Raw genomic sequence first — 22,228 nt, 5'->3', positions numbered from 1 at the left:
AACCCAAGGCCACAAAAACAGACTAGTAAGAAAAAAAACCTCAGTGGAGCCAGTGTGGTTGACAGCACAGACTAGATGTCACAAATAGACAAAGGTAAGTTTTAGCAGGATAAACAAAAATGTATTAGTTTAGGTTAATTATTGTGATTTATGCATGAAAATGTTTTAATTAAGGGATTAGAATAGATACGTACACAGATGAGGTAATTTAATAAACTCAGTCTGCAAAGTAATGGAATAGGAGATAAAAAAATAGGTGATTGACAACAAGAGATTCGAAAAGACATGGACCAAACTCAGAGACAAGAAATTTGAAAAAAATCACCCTGACCCCAGAAGAGGTAAGTTGATTAGTTATCTTTCTCACCATGTATATATAATTCATAGGTGATAACAGCATTGTCTTAAAATGTACAACATAAAGGCTAAAAGAAACTGTTTAAGTCTAAATGGAAGTGGAACTTCTTTTTCATCCAATAGGAATTAATGGAGTCTCTGGCACATGTTCCTTTTCAGGATAAAAACTTTGGGCTGAAGTTTTTGTCTGATTATTTAGATTTTGTTAATTTCCTTTGTTTGTTTCTTTTTGAGTGCACCCACAGGAGCAGCTTTTCCATTGACAGTGAGCAGTGCACCATAGGGAGCTATCCCACTGTGCAGCTGGCAGCAGGGTGTTTTGGGAAGGGTTTGCAATGCCTCATGGGGGCAGGTTCAGCATCACATGATGCACATTTCTTAATCCCATCATTCCATGGGCATCCTACTAGCCGCTTTTCAACTGCCCTGGTAACCTGCTAGCCAGCTATTTGTGTCAGAAAGCATGGTTCCTGCACTGCTCTTCATAGAATCACAGGGTTGGAAGGGACATCAGGAGGTCATCTACGCCAACCTCCTTCAGTCTTGGGCTGTGCGTTATGAACACAAGGCTACAAGAGGAGCTCAACGGGGAGGCTATTCACTACTACCCTGGACACCTCTTGTCCTTGTAGAAGCAGCACATCTGTAGCTCCGCACCAAAGGCAACTATTTGCCTCCCTTGCCTTCTTCTATTACTGTTGCAGCTCTTTTTTACATGGCACAGATGCATGTCCCTGTCGTAGCCCTTCTTCTCCATACCCAAGCAAGTTCCTGTGGCTGGAGTGGAGCCGTTACTGCCATCTCCTCTCCTCACAGACCCAGGAGTTCCACCACTTCCTGTGTACTCCAGGTAGGAGTGAATTTGCTGTGTGGAGCCGGTCTGCTCATCTGGGCAGTTGCTATGTGAGCTCTCCACACCAAGCAGACAGGAAAAGCAAGTTCAAAGCTTCCGGGGGCTTTAACAGGGGAGAAGTTTTCACCTGTCTACCTGGACGCAGGGCAGCAGAGTGCAAAACAGTGACCAGAATGGCCATGGTGGGAACTGTGGGATACCTCGTGGAGGCCACTTAGGGCAACGTAAGCAACGCAGCGTTTACACTAACACTGTGTTCGCTCTAACTACGTCAACCTAAGCTCCACGCCTATCATCGAGGCGGTTTTATTATGTCAGCACAGAAAGCAAATTAAAATGACGGGACGAGCATTGCAATGTGTTCATCTCTATAGTTAAGTCAATGTACACTGCCTTATGTGGACAAAACTGTGTAGTGTAGACATGGTCTTAGTGATGCAAGTAAAGTCAGATGCTGCATTCAAAAAGAGATCAGGTATGACTGTCTTTATCACTGTCTGATCTTCATTCATGTTCGACTTGGGTGGGTAAACTACTACTGAAAAGTCTCTGGCTGTAAGTGAATCTTGGACCATGTCTACACGATACAGTTTTGTGTACTGTGGATGCGCTCCGCTGACACAAGGAGCATAGTGTGGACATGCAACAGCAGTTTAATTACAGTGGTGGCTGTACATTGATGTGACTTAAGTCGACTTAACTTTGTAGTGTAGACAGCCTTAGAATATAAAATCTTAACAAAAATTCTCTGTAGTTTTATACAGTGACGGATAAAACAAGCATGTAAATGAAGTTACCATTCCTGAAATGGTCACTTTTCAAAAGGTGACAGTGCTGAGAACTAGGATACTGTGAAATACATTTAAACAGGAGCAGATTAGCAGGACTAAAGTTGTAGGGGGTTAACATCCCCAAGTTGTTTGATGAAACTGTGGAGTTTATAGGCCAAATAAAAACTCAAAAGCTAACTCTTTAGTTTAGCAGAATTTAATTGAAATGGTCTGATCTATCACAATATTAGTGATAGTGTCTAGATGCATACATTTATTTTTCTTGAGCTGGCACTCACACAATTTTACAGGAGCATGTTACAGCGTATAAAAATCAGACAGTCAAAGAGAAATCAGAGTACAGTGTAGATACAAATCCTTCACATCCGGACTGAAACAAATTCAAAACAGCTTTTCTTTGCTCCTGCTAATGATTTAGTCTTAATTTAGGGTATATACCAAAGATATGTATTTGTTCCTGGAAGAAATATAGAAATTTGCTTGTTGCATGTGACTATGTCATTATCAAAAAAGAAAGTTTTAGCTTTGAATAAAGCTAATATTAAATGTGTTTATAGCGTTTTACTGATTTTCAGTTTTAGAATAAATAATCTCGTCAAAATGCATACTGGAAAACGTGAGCATCAATCCCACTTCCTCAGCAAACACGCTAAGAAAACACGCTACCCTGTGAGCTAATTCCCCTTTTCTCAAAAGTATTCCAAAGCAGTTTGTAAACAGAAAACTGTGTGCTAATCCAGTGTATGATATTCTACTCTAACAGTTCATATTTCAACTGTACATAACTTCAGTGTTATTGCTGTTGTGTTGGTCTTTCTACTCACAACAGAAAAAAATGTACCGTTTATCTAGCTTCCAACAGTAGACAGTAAAAGTTTTTAATATGTGGCAAAATACCTTGTTCGCCTCAGTAGGCTCAGTCCTTTTTAGCCTTGGAGACTCAGGTTTGGGGCAAGGCGAATCCTTATAGGTGGCACAGGGTCCTGCTACTCCTCTCCTCAGTCAGTCCCTTGTGCTTGTTTTCCTTCCCTTCCGGGGAGCGATTGCAGCCTCCCTACTAGGAAGGTCTGGTGTCTTGCTGCAAACAGCCTACTGGCAACTTCCCTGCTCCCCTCACTCTCCCCCTCCTACCACCCAGGGGAGGGTTTAAAAAGGTCCCAAGTAGTTGGAGTCAGCTGAACTTAATTGGTTCCCTAGCAACCCCTTTTCCAGCCCAACCTTATTGCACCTTGGTTCTCTCTCCTCAGTGGATAGGGAGGGGCCTTTCAATTCCCTGGGACTAATTATTATCCCCCTTTTGTAGCTGTTTGTCCTGAGTTTACCACAAATATTATTTACTTATTTCTTTACAACTGCAGTGTTTAGTATTTCATTTTGGAATTAAGCCATGGGGGAAAGATGAGAACAGCAGAAAAGAAGGTTTTCGGGATATGTGTAATCGTTTTAAGAGTTCTGATTACGTTTTAGAGTTATTTTTATTAAATAATCAATGGGACAAATAATTTTGTATTAATTGATTTCCCAATAATAAAAATCAAGTAATTAATTGTGTTTTAATAGCTTTGTTTGTGTATGAGACTTCTTCATTCAGACAAATAAATATTAATTGCATTTTCTTCTGTTTGTTGCACATACAAGTCTTGAGAAATAAGAAATGCAAATTAAAACAAAAAACATCACATACAAGAATATGGAAGAGTAAAGAAAAGAAGTTTTGTAATTAATTGCTATTTGCTCCCTTCCCTGACACAGCCAAAAAAAATGTTTATGGAGAATGCGGGCATCGATCCCGCTACCTCTCACATGCTAAGCGAGCGCTCTACCATTTGAGCTAATTCCCCAGCTGTATGGTCTGCACAGTAGGTTGTTCACAAAACGTTTTCGAGCAGCTGTCTTCAAACACTGCAGGCTCTCCAATCAGAGAATAAAATGGTGTCTGATGATTCACCATTGAGCACTAGCAAGGACTCCCAGATACTTACTCAGCCTACTCAGGAAGTACAGTTCTTTCAAAGACTGCAATGTTTCTGTCACCTCTGAGAGGCTGTGTCATCAAGCTGACCAACTGTGATCTTCACCTGCTCTCATCCTTTTGTCTCTTCAATTCCTTTTTCCACATTCAAAATGGAGTGTTCGATTGTTTAAAAGCAAGCACATCTGATTACTCTCATTGCAGGCTATATTTTGACCCTAGAAATATTCACAGCATTGCTTTAACTGGTTTCTTGAGCACTGAGGTTTACCAACATGCATCTTATTCTCAGAATAAAACACAATGTAACAGTTAGCGTCACTGGGTTAATATTCTTTGATCAATAGCAGCAAAATCTGCAATCACTCTCAGTCAGTCTCCCCAGCCACTACTATCACAAGACCACAGGAGGGGCTCTCTTTTTGGGAATTAACATCTCAATTACAGTGGTTGCACAAGAAAAGTTTCTTCTATTTTTGAAAAGACATGCCAGTTTGAAAGATATTCTATATATTTAAGATAGAGAATACTACGAGCACACAGTTAATGGATTGGCTAAATGTAATTGTAAATGAGATATCATCATTGAGCAGGTCCCTGGCCCCACACCCACGGCCCTGCCCCGCCTCTTCCCACCCCTGCTCCACTCCCCGCTCTGCATCTTCCCGCTCAGTTCCGCCCCCTCCCTCAAGCACACTGTGTCCCCGCTCCTCCCCCCTTCCTCCCAGCCTCCTGCACGCCACAAAACAACCATTCACGGCAGGCAGGAGGCGCAGGGAAGGAAGGGGAGGCACTGATCCGCTGGGCCCGCCAGCAGGCGGGAGGCGCTGGGGAGAGTTAGGGAGAGCAAATAGTGGGGCTGCTGGTGGGTGCTGGGCATCCACCATTTTTTCCCCTTGGGTGCTCCAGCTCCAGCCCACCCACGGAGTCAGCGCCTATGGAGCAGGTATGTTTCCAGTGCGGTCCCACAATTATCAATTCTTGGACCTACACTATTTAAAATTTTTATCAGTGACCTGGAAGAAAACAAAATCATCACTGAAAGTTTGCAGATGAGACAAAAACTATAAAAATAAAAAAATGATGAAAATAATGAAGAGGTAAATTGGGCACAAACAAACAATATGCATTTTAATACGGCTAAATGTAAATGTATTCTTCGAGGAACAAAGAATGTACACCATACTTACAGGATGGGAGATTCTATACTGGGAAGCAGCGACTCTGAAAAGGATTGGAGATTGTGGTGGATAATCAGCTGAACGAGGTCTCAGTATTAGATATGAAAATGCTCACATTCCATGACAATTGAACACAGTTTACAGAAGAGTAAAATAATGTTAAATAATGCTAATCTGTTCCACCTCATAGTTAGCTGTAACACTGAGTACCTTTCCCAGAACTGAAGAACTTGAAAACTTGTCTCTTTCACCAAAAGAAGATGACACAGTAAGATATTACCTCACTCTTTTTGCCTCTTTGATATAATGTTAAAGGTGTTTTTATGGACACCAATTTCTCTTGGAATTGCCACACGCCTCCTGGTCACCTTGCTTTTTCCATGCTATAAGAACAGACACATGACACAACCCTCTGCCCTAACCATATTTGCAAATCGGATGACCTGATTAAAAAATCATACCTGACATAGCTTTTACAAAAATAATATTTATACCTACTATAACTCAACCTATTATGCCCCAACTCAGCTGAATTGCATTATCCTTTGTATTGTGAACATTCTTTCAGTATTTATAAAAGAAAATAATGTGTGCTGTCAAAATTATGTTTATCTTCCATAACCAGTTAAAAAATATAATTCAAGCATATTGTGCACACCCCTTTCTTAAAATGTGGTGGATTAATTTAATATGTTCATGTATTTTGATCCCTTACAAAAATGTTAAGAGCAGGATGCATCTAGATTTTAAAAAGAAAATAAGGACAAGTGTTTAGAGGGGTGAAATATCAGAGACAAAAATCACAAGCAACAAGTGGCAACTCTTGCTGTCCTTTTATTTAATTTTTTCAGCTGTCAAGAATTACCTCTCTTGTGTGCATGCACCAGTGATAATCTTCAAGAAAAGAGAATATTACAAAACCAATCTTTCCACAAAACAAAACCCCCAAAAAACCACTTTATAAAATTAGAAAGCCTCAAGAAGTAACTTAAAATATGCATATTCTTCAGAACTGAAAAAATGGGTCCTTTTGAAATAAATATTCTCTGATTTAAAAAAAAAGGTACTGGAGAATGTGGGCATCGATCCCACTACCTCTCGCATGCTAAGCGAGCGCTCTACCATTTGAGCTAATTCCCCTTCCTGGGAGAAAAAAATCAGGTCTCTCTCAGTCACCGTTTTCTACACCTCATTACCAGCATGACTCAGCAGAAATGACACTGCAATGTGATCAGCCACCATAAATTCTGAGTTTCAAGCACCAGTTATTTCAGAATGAAACATTCTGCTTTGCAGCCAAGAGTAAGAATACATAGTTCAAATTGTTAGCTGACTGGTAGTGGGACTAAAACCCATATTCTTTACCACAACAGACTCCAATGAGACTCCAGAAATTGTTTATTTTAGGACAAGTCCTGAGATCTTTACAAGCAAGCAAAACCAAACTGCTTTGGATTTTATTAATCTGAGTTTTGCTTCAGTAAAATATGAGTCAAGAGCTCAGCATTTGACTGTTTATAAATTACCTAACTGAGCTGTAACTGGATCACACGCCTTTTCAAAGAGGTCTGCGTATCCAAACAAGTTGTAGACTCATCTGCACAACTGAACAGTTATGACACTTAAGCTGTTTCATGTTGCTTGGACTTAGAAATACAATAAATGGACTGAACTATCTGTATTATGTCTTCATGGGATTTAAAACTATACAAAATTATACATCAACATTTCAAAAGCTACAGGCAAGTAAAAAGCAAAGATTTACAAAAGCTAAATCCTGAACTGTTCCACATCTATTCCCCTTAGAGATGTTGTGGCTTCTTGTATATCTATGTTTTCCTTTAGATGAAACAAATTCCTCTCATATATTACATTCATCAGTGTTATCATTCATCTTCTAATTACTGAGCTCTTTGGAAGTAATTTCTGTCATATCAATGTAACCCTTCTGCCCATCAGAGTTGGCAGCAACAAGGGCCGGGTTCAATATCTAGGGGATCCATTCCAATAACACAATGCAAACCGGCTCGAGCCCCCACCCAGTGACCTGGGACAAATATATACCACCCCCGCTGGGCGCCTCCAAGAGGCAATAGTTCCCCTCTCGCAAGCACATAGTCTGAGTGTAGCAAAAAGCCTTTTAATAACAGAGAGAAACAATGTGGCATTATGTTGGGGAAACACCACCAACAGGATTCATAACACAACCCATGAGCAAAAAAAACCCACCCCAAGCAAATTGGGGCATGCCCCTTTCCCTTTGGTTCTTGAGTCCAGCAACCCCAAATCACCCAAAGTCCCAAAAGTCCAATGACCCAAAAGTCTCTGTCCCTGGTCAGGACAGCCCCAGAGTTCGAAAGTTTATCTGCGGAGCTTTACCTCCCAACCTGGGTGGAGATGGGACGGGGGTAAGAGGCACCTTACATGATCTGAAGCTGACCGCCCCACAGCTCCATAGGCCTTCGCTCTGCCAGCCGCCCCACAAGTAGCTTCCGCCGTCCCACAAACTGCTCCACCAGCCGGTCCACAAACTGCTCCGCATCCCACCAGCAGCTCCCGCCATCCTATGAACTGCTCCACCAGCCTGTCCACAAGGCACTCCAGCTGTCCCGCAAACTGCTCCACACTATATCTTCAGGCTCCCCCACTACTTAACACAACGCTCAGTGATTTCAGCTCTTAGTCAGTTCAGCTCTTTGGTGAATTCAGCCTGTAGTAGGGGAGCCTCAGTGCTGGTGCACTGTTAGCCCAAAGTGAGCTCAGCACCTGTAACTAGACTTCTAATGAAATCAAAATTAGCTCTGATATTCCACAGTGGAGAGAGGAGGAAGTGCAATTAGCATGTAAGGCCCTCACCAAGGGGCCCATGCCACCAACTATTAATACTTGTCCCCAGCCTCTCTCAATTCACAGAGTTTTGGAACCTATGACCCTTGCCTAGCGAGTGCCACTTATTTGATGGTGAGTCCCTCCATCATAACAAAAGGCCAAGTACAGTTCCAAGCACAGTTCCCATAATCAGGGTAATAACAATTTATTCTTCCTGCCCCAATAACAGAGACACTAGGGATCCCACAGCAGCCAAAGTGACCATTTGGGCAGCTATGGCCTCATTCTAGGCGGGGTGGGTGTGCCTATGCAAATGAGATCGGCCCCTGAAGTTCTTTTCCACAACTTGCCTCACCTCACCACCAGATGTCAGGGTGGAGCTCATCCTGACACTGCTTACATCAACATACCAATTTCTTAAAATTAGGACTCGAAAGGTTCTCCAAGCCTGAAATATCAGTCTCTTGCATAACCCAAGATAATTGCAATTCATCTTGAAAAGATTTTTGTAGTCCTATTTACTGATGAAACCTCATATAGCAAATATTTCATTTTCATATTGGACTCCTGGACACTTGTTTAAATGTGTTCTACTTGGACAGTGAAGGGTTCTGGTAATATGGGAAACAGGATGGTAATTTGTTATATTATTTGGCAATATATTAGTACTAGAAATTCCTGGTCAAATATTACCAATGTTTACTTCTGGGGCAATTCTAAGCCAAAAAGTTAAAAATTCTGCACATATTTTAAAATTCTGCATATTTTATTTTGCAAAATAACACTATATAATCATACCAGTTTCAACTATTTTGGTAATTTATTTCAAAATACCTGTCAGCAAGTATGTCTGTAACAATACAGACAAAAAAATCCCCCCAGCAGAAGAGAGTTAAAGAAACCCATATGACAACTCAGTGCCTGTTTCTCTGCTTCTTCCCCCTCAGAGCCCAGCCAGGGAGCCAGATACTACACCGCTCCCCCCAGAGCCCAGCTGCAGGCCCCAAGTCCAGACACTCGCCCCCACCCCTCGCAGCCAAGCTGCGCACCCCTCCCCAGCCCAGACACTCGCCTCCAGAGCCCAGCTGCGGGGTGACCCCCCAGCCCAGACACTCACACCCCTTCCCCCAGAGCCCAGCCACAGGTTGCTCCCAAGGCCCAGACACTTGCACCCTTCCCCCAAAACCCCAGCTGCACCGCGCCACCCACCCCCCACCACAGCCCAGACAGACACACACACACCCTTTCCCCAGTGCGCAGCTGCAGGAGTAAGTATTATAGAAATATACTGAATCATAAAGTAGTGGATGAGTCAGAATTAAATTTGTAACATATGCCTTTCTTGTACAGTATTGTGCTTGGATAGTTTTTGGCTAGAGTTTCAGAGTATTCATTATTGAAAATGAAGAAAGAATTCATACATTCAGAACTGGGTGAGATTGCACGTGCAGTTCTGCTCATTGACTTGGTGTTCCAGCTCCCTGAAAAAAAAAGAGTCAGAGGTCAGTTTTGCTTACAATTATAAGGCATGACTATTCTCACATTGGTGTAAAAAGAATAACTCTTTACATCAATTTTGTTAATTCAGATTCTAATCGCATACTGATGTATCTTAGATCATTAGCCTTTCTTTGCCATCAAGATAAATGGGACACTAAAAGAGGCTGTGATGGGATGAAGCAAGGATGGAAGGGGTGTGTATTGTGGGATGGCATCCTGGATTTTTACTTATTTCACATTCAGAATTTGTATAGGAATGGGAACTTTGCCAGCCTATTGTGCTTTGACGCTGTAACACGTGACGCTGATGTCCACAAAAATCAAATTTCCGGCTCCTTCTCTGCTTCACTCCTCTACCTCCTTGTTGTCAGTGCCATCTATCCTCTATGTTTACACATTTGGGATTGTCCAGGCTAAACCTAAAGCACTTGGACAGGTATTTGCTAATTCAAAGTGTCTATTATTAATTATTTATAGAAAAACTACAGTGTGTGTTCACTTAACATGTACAAGGAGAAAGAAATAGCTGGAGAGCCAAATAGCTGTGAGTTTGTTTGTTTAACACTTCCCCCTCCCACCCCCCTCCAAAAAGGGAAACTTGGGAATTTTGTTTCTGCCCTGAATAAAGGAGGAATGCAGATGTGGGAAAGAGTTTAGGGTGATTTTATTTGTTTGCTTTGACCCAGAAGAAAGAGGGAATTAAGGAGTTTTGCTTAATCCTGAGACAAAAGAATCAATGAACTCCACTGTTTCTCTGACCCTGGAAAGGGGGATCTTTAGGACTATATTTATTACATGCCCGAAAGAAAACACTTCTTGTTTCAGTTTCCTTTCTTGATTTGACTGAGATTCTTTATGGCAGAAGGACCACTCACATGTAGGGACATTCAATATATTCCCCCTCTTTTCCCACTGCCTCTCCAATATTCAGAATATTACCAGTGAGCACATTAACTGAACTCCAATCTTTGCAGAATACCTGGGTTACAGCCTAAATATGTATATTTTCCCCTTATAAGTGGGATTACCTTTGTTCTATTGTAATACTCTGAAATTACCCCTCGGACACTGATTTAAAATAGATTCTGTAGAACCAAATACTTAAATAAAAAACTCAACTCCTCCACTTCCCATGAAACATAAAATTCATGGCATGACATCGTAGATTTTAACTCTTTTCTGTATGGGGGAGGGAGCCTTACACGCTAACTCAGATCTTTGCCATGATCAAAGAAACAGACGTTAAAGATGGAGGCCTATTAAACACCTAATCCTGCACTCATTGAGGTTGATGGATTGTACCCTACCGACAGTATATTCTTCAGTGCTTTGACCAGCCTAGTTTTGCCACCAAGACAGCTGCGAAATTTTACAGTAGTTTTCCCAGAGAGAAGTCCCTATTCTCACCTGTCTGTCCTCAGAATTAGGGTTGGACTCCTTATTGCTCTTTTCCCCCAGCATAGGTCTGTGTCTCAGAGGTTTCAATCTCACTCTCCTGTCCTGACAAGTTCGCAACGACCGAGGTATTGTGGCATAAGGGCTATCAGACACTAGCAAAGGGAAAAAAATATGAAAGGAATTAGCAAGGGACAAAGGTTTGACTGGAAATCTGAAATGCACATGTAATATATGGGTGCATGTGTCCCATTGTGAGATGGTTATGAATATAACCATCCACAGAAAGGGAAATTTAGGTTAGACATTAAGGCCTGATCTGCACTAGTGGGGGGGTTCGATCTAAGTTACGCAACTTCAGCTAAGTGAATAATGTAGCTGAAGTCAACGTACTTAGACCTACTCACCGCAGTGTCTAGGGTGAGTTGACTGCTGCCGCTCCCCCGTCGACTCTGCCTGCACCTCTGGTGGCGCTCGAGTACAGGAATCAACGGGAGAGCGCTTGGGGGTCGATTTATCGTGACTAGACTCAACGGGATAAATCGATCCCCGCTGGATCGATCACTGCCGGATCCGGCGGATAGTATAGACATACCCTAAGAAAAACATCTTATCTCTAAGTGTAGTTAAGCACTGGAACAAATTACGTAAATTGTGGAATCCCTGTCATTGGAGGTTTTTAAGAGCAGGTTAGCTAAACATCTGAAAGGGATGGTCTAGATCAGCGCTACTCAAAGTGGTGGTCTGCGGACCCTGCCGGTCCACAAGCCATTGGCTGCCGATCTGCGTGCACATTGGAAAAAAAAATTGCCGGTCCCCCACATCAGATAGCTTGAGAAGCACTGGTCTAGATAATACTTAGTTCTGCCTCAGTGCAGGGAACTGGACTAGATGTGCCTTCCAGTCTGACATTTTTATGATATTAAGGTGGCAATGGGATTGGAGGGGTCAGGACAGACTGCAAACCTAATTCTGGCCCTCCAATAAGAGCACCGCATCCCTCACCACTTGCTCTGTAACATGCTTCACAGTATCAGAGCTCCTTTGTTCCAGTGCAGTTTCATCTCAATCATTACTTTTCTTGTCAGACAACCAGGGGCTACAGTTTAAACAACACACAAATCCACACCTTTCTCCTTTTCTTGTCACACATCCACAGTAAGAAGCATCGCACCCAACCCTCTCTCTATTACATTTTTCTACACTCTGCCAAGCACTGGAATTTGGGACCCTCCGAATCCTGTTGCCAGAAAATCTGGCACACTTTAGAGTCTGAACTACATATAAAGCACCCAATGATTTAACTGAGAAGAGCCCAGCAGAGACACAAGGTCCAAGTTCATACTTAAGATAATATGGTAATACAGTAATAGTTTTAGATTTAATGCATATCCACTTCCCTTCCTGCCACCCAGTACAATAATAAAATGAATATAAATCAAGGGAAACCAACTTAAGAAAAATGTCAGGGGGAAAAAGAAGGGGATGGAAATCTCTGGAGTAGGCATGAAAGTCCAGGGGTGAGTTGGAAGACCACTGGGTAATCAGGGAACAGGAGGAAAAGTCACAAGCAGACACCCTCATAGTGATAAGCACTCTAAACTTGACCTCACTTTTCCATCTGCCAAATCCAGTATCGCCAACTCCAAGAGAGCAAAAATCATGAGTAAGACCCCCCAAAATCATGAGATTGGCCTGAAAAATCATGACTGTAAAAAAATCCATTATATTGTGTTTTTTAGGTCATTCTCTTCATTTTTGAACCCCCCCCTCCAATCCCCAGAGTGTGTGCATGTGACAATTAGTGTTGCCCGCTTTCCCACATATACTGGATAACATGATTTTGGCCCCTGCTGCAGGTGCTCTCACCCCCACATCTGCCTGTCTTCTAACCAGCAATTAATCCTGTCCTCCAGTCCATCAGTTATGTTCCCCACCCAACCTCCCTCAATTCAGCCCCCAGCTCCCATCATCACTACCCCACCAGTTCAGCCCCGCTACCCCATCAAACCTCACTGCCCATAGCTCATCCTCTCATCACTCACTCCATCTGCTCAGAACCCACCATCAGTACCGTCCCCCACCCCATCAGATCCCACCATACTCACTTCAGCCCCCCTGCAGCCACCAGGCCCTACTTCAGCCCTCCCAGCCTCACCTCTCCTCCTCTTAGGGTTCTTCACCCTCCCCAGGCTTCGGGGAGCTGCAGTGGGGTCCCCTCTCCCACATCCCAGGCTGACAGCCAGAGCCCCGCTGCACAAAATCCTGAGATTTGAGAGTTCTATTGTGAGATCATGAGTAAGGCTTAATTTTGCTTAGAAGTCGCATCTCTCATGGTAAATTCATGAGAGATGGCATGTCTGCAAATCCTCCTGCAATGATAAGCACTTCCAAATCCCCTTTCCCTTGCGGCCAGCACTGACAAGTACTCCAACTTCCAAACCTTACATACTCCTTCCTCCCATTAGCAAGCCTCATTCTCAATCTGACCTACTTTTTCCACACCCTGCAGCTGTGCCCCTAGAGGAAAGGTGTTCTCATTTTCCATATCAAAACATGGTCAGCTAAGGAGAGAAGCAAATTAAAGTGATTATGCACAGTGAGAAAATAATCGTTCTTACAGCTGGCAGTATCACTCAGGCTGTGTAGCGATTTCAACAGTTGGCTGGTGGGAAGCCCTATTAGCCGAGAAGCCTGGCAAAAATAAGTAAGACCATTGCACTTTCTATTCGGTGAGGTCTTCGGGTAGTCAGTGGGACTCTTCCGCTGAAAGCTCCTCCAGAAGTTTCTTTGCTTTATCACATAATAACTAGGAAAATAAAACTCAGTTACTATACCCTGAGGATGAAACCATCAACGCACCATGGACCAAGGGCAATTTTTTCAAAAGTGCCAGAATGACTTGGGCTTCTAAGTGTAATTTCTAAAAGTCACTTAGGCTCCTTTGGCTATTGGCACCCAACTATATAAATGGGAAACATCCAGATCTGACACCGACTGTCTGCACAATAAAATACTGGATCTCGTGTTAACGATTTCATAGCAATTAACAATTCCCTTCCTGAGTATTAAATATTTCTGTATACCCTCATAGATCATGAATTGTGACCATTACTAAGATGCAGTGATAAATAAATGTGAACAGATTTTTTCCCCCTTAATTCTCCCCCCTTGATTTGTTTCAGGCGTTTTTTGTATGAAAACAATAGAAAGATTATATTAAAAATATCTGTGTTGAGGAGATCAGCAGAGGGCCAGAATAAAATGGCTGCCTACAGGCTGAGCTTTGAGGGGATAGCAAAGGAATCTGTCTCCACTGACCCCCAAAACCTACTAAATTCCACAAAAGAAACGCACAGAGTTGCAAGGATGGATTTGCCAAGAAAATCAAAAAATTCAAAAAGATACCTCACTGAAAAGAGTGTTTCTGGCTCACAGGTTGGAGAGACCTCTCAGACTCCACATGAAGACTTTGCAGCCAAATCAGACAGAAATGCCAGGGCTAAGAAAACTCAAATGGGAACCAAAACAGACGTTCTGGAGATGATCTCTGAGTTTAAGGCCATGAGAGATGATCTGATGAACAACTTCTTGTAGTAAAGAAGGAAGTTGAATACTTGGAAGAGCGAGTCACTGTGCTAGAGACTGGCCTCAGAGAAGCAAGTGAGAGAAAAACAGAGCTGCAGAGCCACAAAGCACTGATGGAATACACAGAGAGAGCGAAATGCAGCTTAAATTAGTTGATATAGAAAACAGATAGAGAAGGAGCAACATCAGAAATATAGGGGCTGCCTGAAACCACTGAAGGAGGAAGCCCAATCTGGTATGTAAAAAACTTTAATTGTGGAGTTGTTACATCTGAGCTGTCTGGAAGAGGTAAAAGTGGAGACAGAACATATGGCACTGCTCCCCCTGCCTGGGCCTCATAGATTCATACACTTCAAGGCCAGAAGCAACCATCATAATCATTTAGTCTTACCTCCGGCACATCGCAAGCATCAGAGCCTCACGCATCCACTCCTGCAAGAGGCCCATATCTTCTGGCTGAGTTACTGAAGTACTCAAATCTTCATTTAAATATTTCAGGTTACAGAGAATCCACAATTTACTCTAGTTCAAACCAGCAAGTGACTCAGGCCCTGTGCTCATAATAATAAACCTATACACCTAATTGTGAAATTTTACAGTTAGGTATATAATTGATTTAGTTGATCTTGGTCCTGCTTTGAGCAGGGGGTTGGACTGTATCACCTCCTGAGATCTCTTCCAACCCTAATCTTCTATGAATCTATGATTCATGATTATTAGCAGAAAAAAATAAATTATTAAAAACGCCAGAGAGCATTCAGAGCTCATGCTCCAAGGCCACAAGCTGCAATTTTTCCATGATCTCTCCGCCCTAACTTTAAAAAAAGAGGAGAGAGCTGGGGAAAACGACAGCATCACTTAAGAGGGCAGAATTCTGCTACAAATGGGAATTCCCATTTAAACTCTTATTCAGCTTCCAAAATTAGCATTTTACACTAAAAGCGGCAAAAAGAGTCCTGTGGCACCTTATAGACTAACAGACGTATTGGAGCATGAGCTTTCATGGGTGAATACCCACTTCATCGGATGCATGTAGTGGAAATTTCCAGAGGCAGGAATAAATATGCAAGCAAGAATCAGGGATAATGAGGTTAGTTCAATCAGGAAGGATGAGGCCCTCTTCTAGCAGTTGAGGTGTGAACACCAAGGGAAGAGAAACTGCTTTTGTAGTTGGCTAGCCATTCATAGTCTGAAGGATTAAACAAAGACTGTGAATGGGAGACATCCGGAATGAACAACTGAACAGTAACTATGCTAATGTTTTAAAGCAACTAGTATGAAGGCTGCTTTAATCGAGGTGATCAGTAAAGCATTCTTCTGTATTTCATATGTGGAGGAAATAAAGGACAATAAGGGGGGGAATACCAAGGATGGAGGAAACAGAGAGGGGGTGGGGAGGAACCATCACGGGTACTGTGTAAATCCTCCTCGTAACTCAAATGATCAGATAGGAATCTATCCATAAGGGCGAGGGTCAAGGTCCTTTAGGTGAAGATTGTACCTCCATTGGATTGCAAGAGGAGCAGTCCAAGTGTTCATGACAGGGTAGTACAAGGGTTTAGGGTTCAGAAAAGCACAGTTATCCGGGGGCTGTTTTACATGTTATGCTGGTATTTTATTTATGAAATTAGAGTAAAGGTAATGCAGGAGAGGAGAGAGGATTAATACGAGAAATAGATATGCAACTTTATGAACAAAAAACATGTCATCAAGCAGCTGAAGTATCACAATAATTTCTAGTTTTTCAGTACACTAAATAGTTACTCTCAATGGTTCTTCCTTTTAAAAATGATATCTTTGAATGTCAAAGGGCTAAATAATGTCATTAAAAGACAAAGTCCTGCTAGAACTGAAAAAAACCCTCAGATTATTCTACTTCAAGACACTCCTGTTTAGGAGTGGCAAATAATGGGCAGGAAAGGTTACTGATTTCAACAGACTTTTTGCTTCAGCTTAAAAATAAAAAAAAAAAAATATTTGCATCCATGGCTGATGAATGCACTGATGCAAACGGGCATCAAGTATTACGTCATTGTGTACGTTATCTTGATGTCAGTAGGCCAGTAGATGCATTTCTAGATGTCCAAGTTATAGAAGACACATCGGTTGCGTCTGTGACAACCCACATCTTGAAGAGTTAAATGCTTGACCCCAAACGGATGGCTGCTTGTGCATTTGATGGAGCTGCAAACTTCTCTGAAAGACATGGTGGAGTACAAGCTTCGCTCAGAGGAAAGTATAACCCTAATCTCTCCTATACACACTGCAGAGGCCATCTTCTCCAACTAGCGCTAGTTCGAGCTGTAGACTCTTCAAAAGACATTTTAAAAGCTATAAATGTAATGTTTTCATTATATTCTTTTCTCAGCAAGAGTCCAGAAAGACTGAATATCCTGGAAAATATAGAAGATACACTGGGACTGAAGTTCAAATTAGTCCAACCTGAGAAAACCCTCTGGCTTTCTCATGCCTTGGCTGTTGTCTTAAAATTACTCCAGCTGTTATTACTGGCTTTGGAGAGTATCTACCAAGATGGGATGGATCTAAGTAGAGAGGCTGGTGGACTACTTTTGCTACTATGTTCAGAGAAGACTATTGCCATTCTCTCTCTTCTAAGTCTACTGTTGAAACCACTTGGGTCATTAAACAATGCCATCCAGGCATCTGCTACAACCATAGTAGATCTTTGTCCAGCAATAGAAGCTACATTTGGATAAATCAGAGAGCTATCCATTGAAAAAGTACTGGAAGAAGCAAAGACTTCAGTCCAGAAGTTGACTAATGAAGGCATTTATATTGAATCCTTAAGTGAAGAGGACAAGAAGTGTTTGTTAAGACAACTGAAAAAGTACACAGACTTGATTCTTAAAAATCTACAACAGCGACCTCTAGGGTCTACTCAACCTCTATGTAGCTTTTACAGATCCCTGTCTTATAAAACACCGACAGTTGAGTAGAGTAAGGCACTACCAGCAATGGGGCTGCCATGTGCTCAAGACAGAATAGAGAATTTGAACACAGAGTGGAATGTCATACAACGAATTAATGAAGATTTGACTTCAGCTTCTTTTTTTATCATCACTAGTGGCTCAACACGATCTTTGTGCTATGTTTCCTGGGATGAAAGAAGTAGAAATTCATCTCTTGCTACTCCCAGTCACAACAGCTACAGTTGCGCATTCTTTTTCATCACTGAATAGAATTTTGTGTTCTTAAAGAAGTCGACTTGTGCCTGATCATGTGAATGAACTAATGAGCATGTCAATTGAAGGACTGGAAGTACCAGACACACGAGAAGCCACGAAAGATGAATGCATTGCATTCAAGAAGTTCATTAACAGAGTTATGCAAAATTATAACAAGAAACCAAGAAGGATGGAGATGTAGTACTTCATAGAAGCCTTGAGTAGCAAACTTTAATTTGTTTGATGATTTTAAAACATGAGTTAAATCTAATAAAATGGTCATGAAACATTTTTCAGTTTTTAATATGGTGCCATACAGTCCACCTTCACTCTCACCCCACATCAGCCCTGACCACACCCCCCCTAGTTTCAATTCCTGGGAAAAACAGTGGGCAGATCTGATAAAACAAACTAGGGAGACAGGGAAGCAGGTAGGTACATCATTGGCGTTCTCGGGGCCAACAATTCAGTCTCCCAGATTGCTGGAGAGAATTGCACCCAGGGGAAGAGATTACATATTTTATTCACACCTCAGTTATATACTAGAACAGAGTTAATATTAATCTCTAAATCCTTAATGAAGCAGGCAAGAGCTACAGAAATTGGCAGCATTAAGATCATGTACCAGTGGAAATAACATCTGATCGCTTGAATGGGTCCCAAAAGGTCACTTTTTTGAAAAATGAACTGCTTGCTTCTCCAAGAAAAAGATCAGGTTGCAGCAATTAAATGGGACAATGTTCAAAATTTTCAAATAAATGACACAGACAATATAAAAAGAGGCCGTCTCTAGGTGGCAGGGAAAGCAGTATTTAGGCCTTCAGTTGATAAGCAGAGTCTTTCAATTGAAGGAAAAAAAAAAAAGAAAGGAGCTCAAGAACAAATAGAACTAGAACAGGAGATAAAAAGCTTACAAGACTTTCATAAAAACACAGGTTAAAAAAACCATATCAACCATTAACTAATATTAGGGGAAAACTGAACATATTGATAACAAATTCCACTGAAAAAACCCGTAAGTATACAAAGCACAAATTTTATGAAAAAGGAAATAACGAGTAATAGACTATTGGCTGAAAAGCTTAAAGGGTTTCAAGAGCAATGTATTATTCCACCAATTAAAAAAATCAGCTAAAAACAGTTACAAACTAATAAAATATGTGCTACATTTGCTTTTTATTATAAAAATTTCTATACCTCAGTTACTCCGAGCTCTGAACTTATTTAAACATATCTGGAAGTAGAAGCTTGCCAAAGATAAGCAAAATTGATAAGGAAACTTTAGATAATGAAATAACAGAAGAAGAAATCCTACAGGCAATAGCAAGTATGAAAAATGGTAAAACTCCAGGTCCTGATAGCTTTCTAGATGAATTTCACAAGGTTTAGGAGGTATTAGTGAGTTCCTTGAGAGGTACCTTCAACACTATTCTATTAGGGGAGGAACTTCCACAACCTATTAAAAGAAGCTACTGAGGCTGTTGTCCGTAAAAATGGAGAAGACCTCGTATAAGCTCATATCGCTGTTGAACCATGACAAAGATTTTAGCAAAACTATTTCCTAGGCAAATGCAGTCCATGCTCTCGGCTTATATAAATCCAGATCGAACTGGATTAATTAAGGATAGACAAATGTCAGACAATATGCAGAGAGTACTTGAAATCATCCATAATGCCAGATTAAAAAAAATCAATATCTTTTGTTATCACTAAGGCTAAGATTTTGTCACAAATATTTTAGTAAAAGTCATGGACAGGTCACGGGCAATAAACAAAAATTCAGACGCCCCTGACCAGTCCCTGACTTTTACTAAAAATATCTCTGACAAAATGGGGAGGCGGGTTCAGCTCAGCACCCACTGCTGCTGGGGATCCTGGGTCCTTTACCGCTGCAATGAGTGGGAGCCCCAGGGTCCCCACCACAGGGAAGCTGAGCAGCTCTGGAGGGTGAGTGACAGCTGAGCAGCTCTGGAGGGCCCTCGCCACCCACAGCAGCATGGAGCTCAGGGTGGTTCCCCACCACCTGGGGCAAGTGGGAGCTGCAGGATCCCTGCCACCCATGAGTTCCCCCGCCACTGGAGAGTCCCCATGCTGTTCCCCCTCTACCCCATGGAGAACAGAAAATGTCACGGAGGTCAATGGATTCCATGACTTCCATGACATAATTGTAACTTAGTTATCACCAGGCACAGAGAAAGTCTTTGATAGAGTAAAATGGACCTTTCTGTTTAAACTTCCTTCCCATGGACTTTGGCCCTCAGTTCATTAAATGCTGTTTACTCCAGCCCAAAAGCAGCTATTACACAGACAGACTAGGCAGGCATATCCAATGTTTTCTCTACTGTTTGCACTGGCCATGGAGCCTTTTCTGCAGAGGATAAGGAACAACAAATCCATCGTAGGAATAAAATTTGCAGGTACACATCAGAAAAAACAGTATTTTAGTACTGCTTATCTTAGTAACTGTTGTTCTTTGAGATTTGTTGTGCACATATACATTCCACTAACGGTGTATATGCGCCCAGTGCGCTCAAGTCAGAGACTTCTGCCAGCAGTACCACTAGGCAGCGCATGTACCCCGCTCTCCTCGTGCTCTTACATGAGGATATAAAAGGGGTATGTCCCCAGCCTCTCCCTCTGTTTTCGCACCGCTGTTCGTAGTATCCAAAGCGTCAGGAAGTGGGGAGGATTGTGGAATGTACATGTGCACAACACATCTCAAAGAACAACAGTTACTGTAAGGTAAGTAACCAGTATTTCTCCTCTGAGTGACTGTGCACATATACATATTAGGGCTGTAAAGCGATTAAAAAAAATTAATCGTGCTTAAACGTGCTGTTAAATAATAGAAATACCATTTATTTAAATATTTTTTATGTTTTTTACATTTTCAAATATATTGATTTAAATTACAACACAAAATACAAAGTGTACAGTGCGCACTTAATCTTTTTATTACAAATATTTGCACTGTAGAAAACAAAAGAAATCGTATTTTTCAATACACCTAATACAAGTACTGTAATGCAATCTCTTTATCATGAAAGTTAAACGTACAAATGTAGAATTATGTACAAAAAAATAACTGAAATAAAAAAAACAATGTAAAACTTTAGAGCCTATAAGTCCACTCAGTCCTACTTCTTGTTCAGCCAATTGCTCAGACAAACAAGCTTGGTTTCAATTTGCAGAAGGTAATTGTGACATTCTGTACCTCGGGGTAACACCCCCAGTGTTCATCCTTATATGATTGTGTAGTAGCTAATGCAAAAGTGTCTTTGAAAGGCCCATGTTGTACTGAGCATTGTTGTTATGGTAATGTTATAGTAATCGTTGTTATAGTAATGTTATAGGCTGTAATTTCATGTATATAGTTATGAGGCTGAAAATGTGTCCTCATGGCTTAAAGCAAGTCTAGGCAAAAACTTTCCAGAAGCAGAAGAGCAGTTCACACCTCATCAGGGCGTGTATGGGACAAACCCAGCACAGCCTCACAGGAATAAAGAACACTGGCCTCAGCAACAACAAAGGATCTGTTGGACTCAAGTGAATCACCCCCCTTCCTTTGGTCAGTTTGGGACTGTGATGAGGTAATGCTCATCTGACTCTGAAGGGGGGTGGGAGCCAAGAGGGAAGAAAGAACATGATAAAAGGGAGAGACTTTGCCATGCTCTTCCTCTCTCTTCCACCTACATCTACAGACACCACACCAAGCGAAAGAAGCACTAATCAAAGGGAAGAGCCTGACTGAAGGGCAACCAGCCAGCCTGTGGTGAGAAGCATCAAAGCCCTGGTCTATACTATGGGGTTAGGTCGAATTTAACTGCGTTAGGTCTATTTAAAAATGAATGTGTCTACACAACCAACCCCATTCCATCGACCTAAAAGGCTCTTAAAATCAACAGCTGTACTCCTCCCCGGCAAGGGGAGTAGTGCTAAACTCAATCTTGCTGGGTCGAACTTGGGGTAGTGCAGACGCAAGTCGACGGTATTGGCCTCCAGGAGCTATCCCAGAGTGCTCCAATGTGACCGCTCTGGACAGCACTTTCAACTCCGATGCACTAGCCAGGTACACAGGGAAAGCCACAGGAAATTTTGAATTTCATTTCCTGTTTGGTCAGTGTGGTGAGCTCAGCAGGACAGGTGACCATGCAGTCCCACCAGAATCGCAAATGAGCTCCAGAATGGACCGAAAGGGAGACACTGGATCTGATTGCTGTATGGGGAGAAGAAACCGTGCAGGCAGAACTCCGATCAAAAAGAAGAAATATATGCCAAAATCGCACAGGGCATGATGGACAGAAGCTACAACAGGGACACACAGCAGCGCCAGTGAAAGTCAAGAAGCTCAGGCAAGCCTACCGAAAGACAAAGGAGGCAAACAGTCACTCCGGGTCAGAGCCCCATACATGCTGCTTCTATGATCAGCTGCATGCCATTCTAGGGGGGGGACCCCACCACTACCCCACCAGTGTCCATGGACACCTGCGGGGGGGGGGGGGGGAGTCTCACGTAACAGGGAGGAGGATTTTGTGGATGAAGAAGAGGAGGAGAAGAATGAGCAGCAGGCAAGCGGT

At 42.1% G+C, this 22,228-nt stretch overlaps 1 non-coding gene across 1 annotated transcript; it reads right to left on the bottom strand.

The window, feature by feature from the left end:
- Positions 1-6,221: 6,221 nt before the first annotated feature.
- Positions 6,222-6,294, bottom strand: TRNAA-AGC (transfer RNA alanine (anticodon AGC)). Its single transcript has one exon. It is a non-coding gene; the product is annotated as a tRNA-Ala (tRNA).
- Positions 6,295-22,228: the final 15,934 nt, after the last annotated feature.

The sequence above is a fragment of the Natator depressus genome, chromosome 2 (assembly GCF_965152275.1).
Source record: "Natator depressus isolate rNatDep1 chromosome 2, rNatDep2.hap1, whole genome shotgun sequence".
NCBI lineage: Eukaryota > Metazoa > Chordata > Testudines > Cheloniidae > Natator > Natator depressus.
This window is presented reverse-complemented; position numbering and strand designations above follow the sequence as displayed.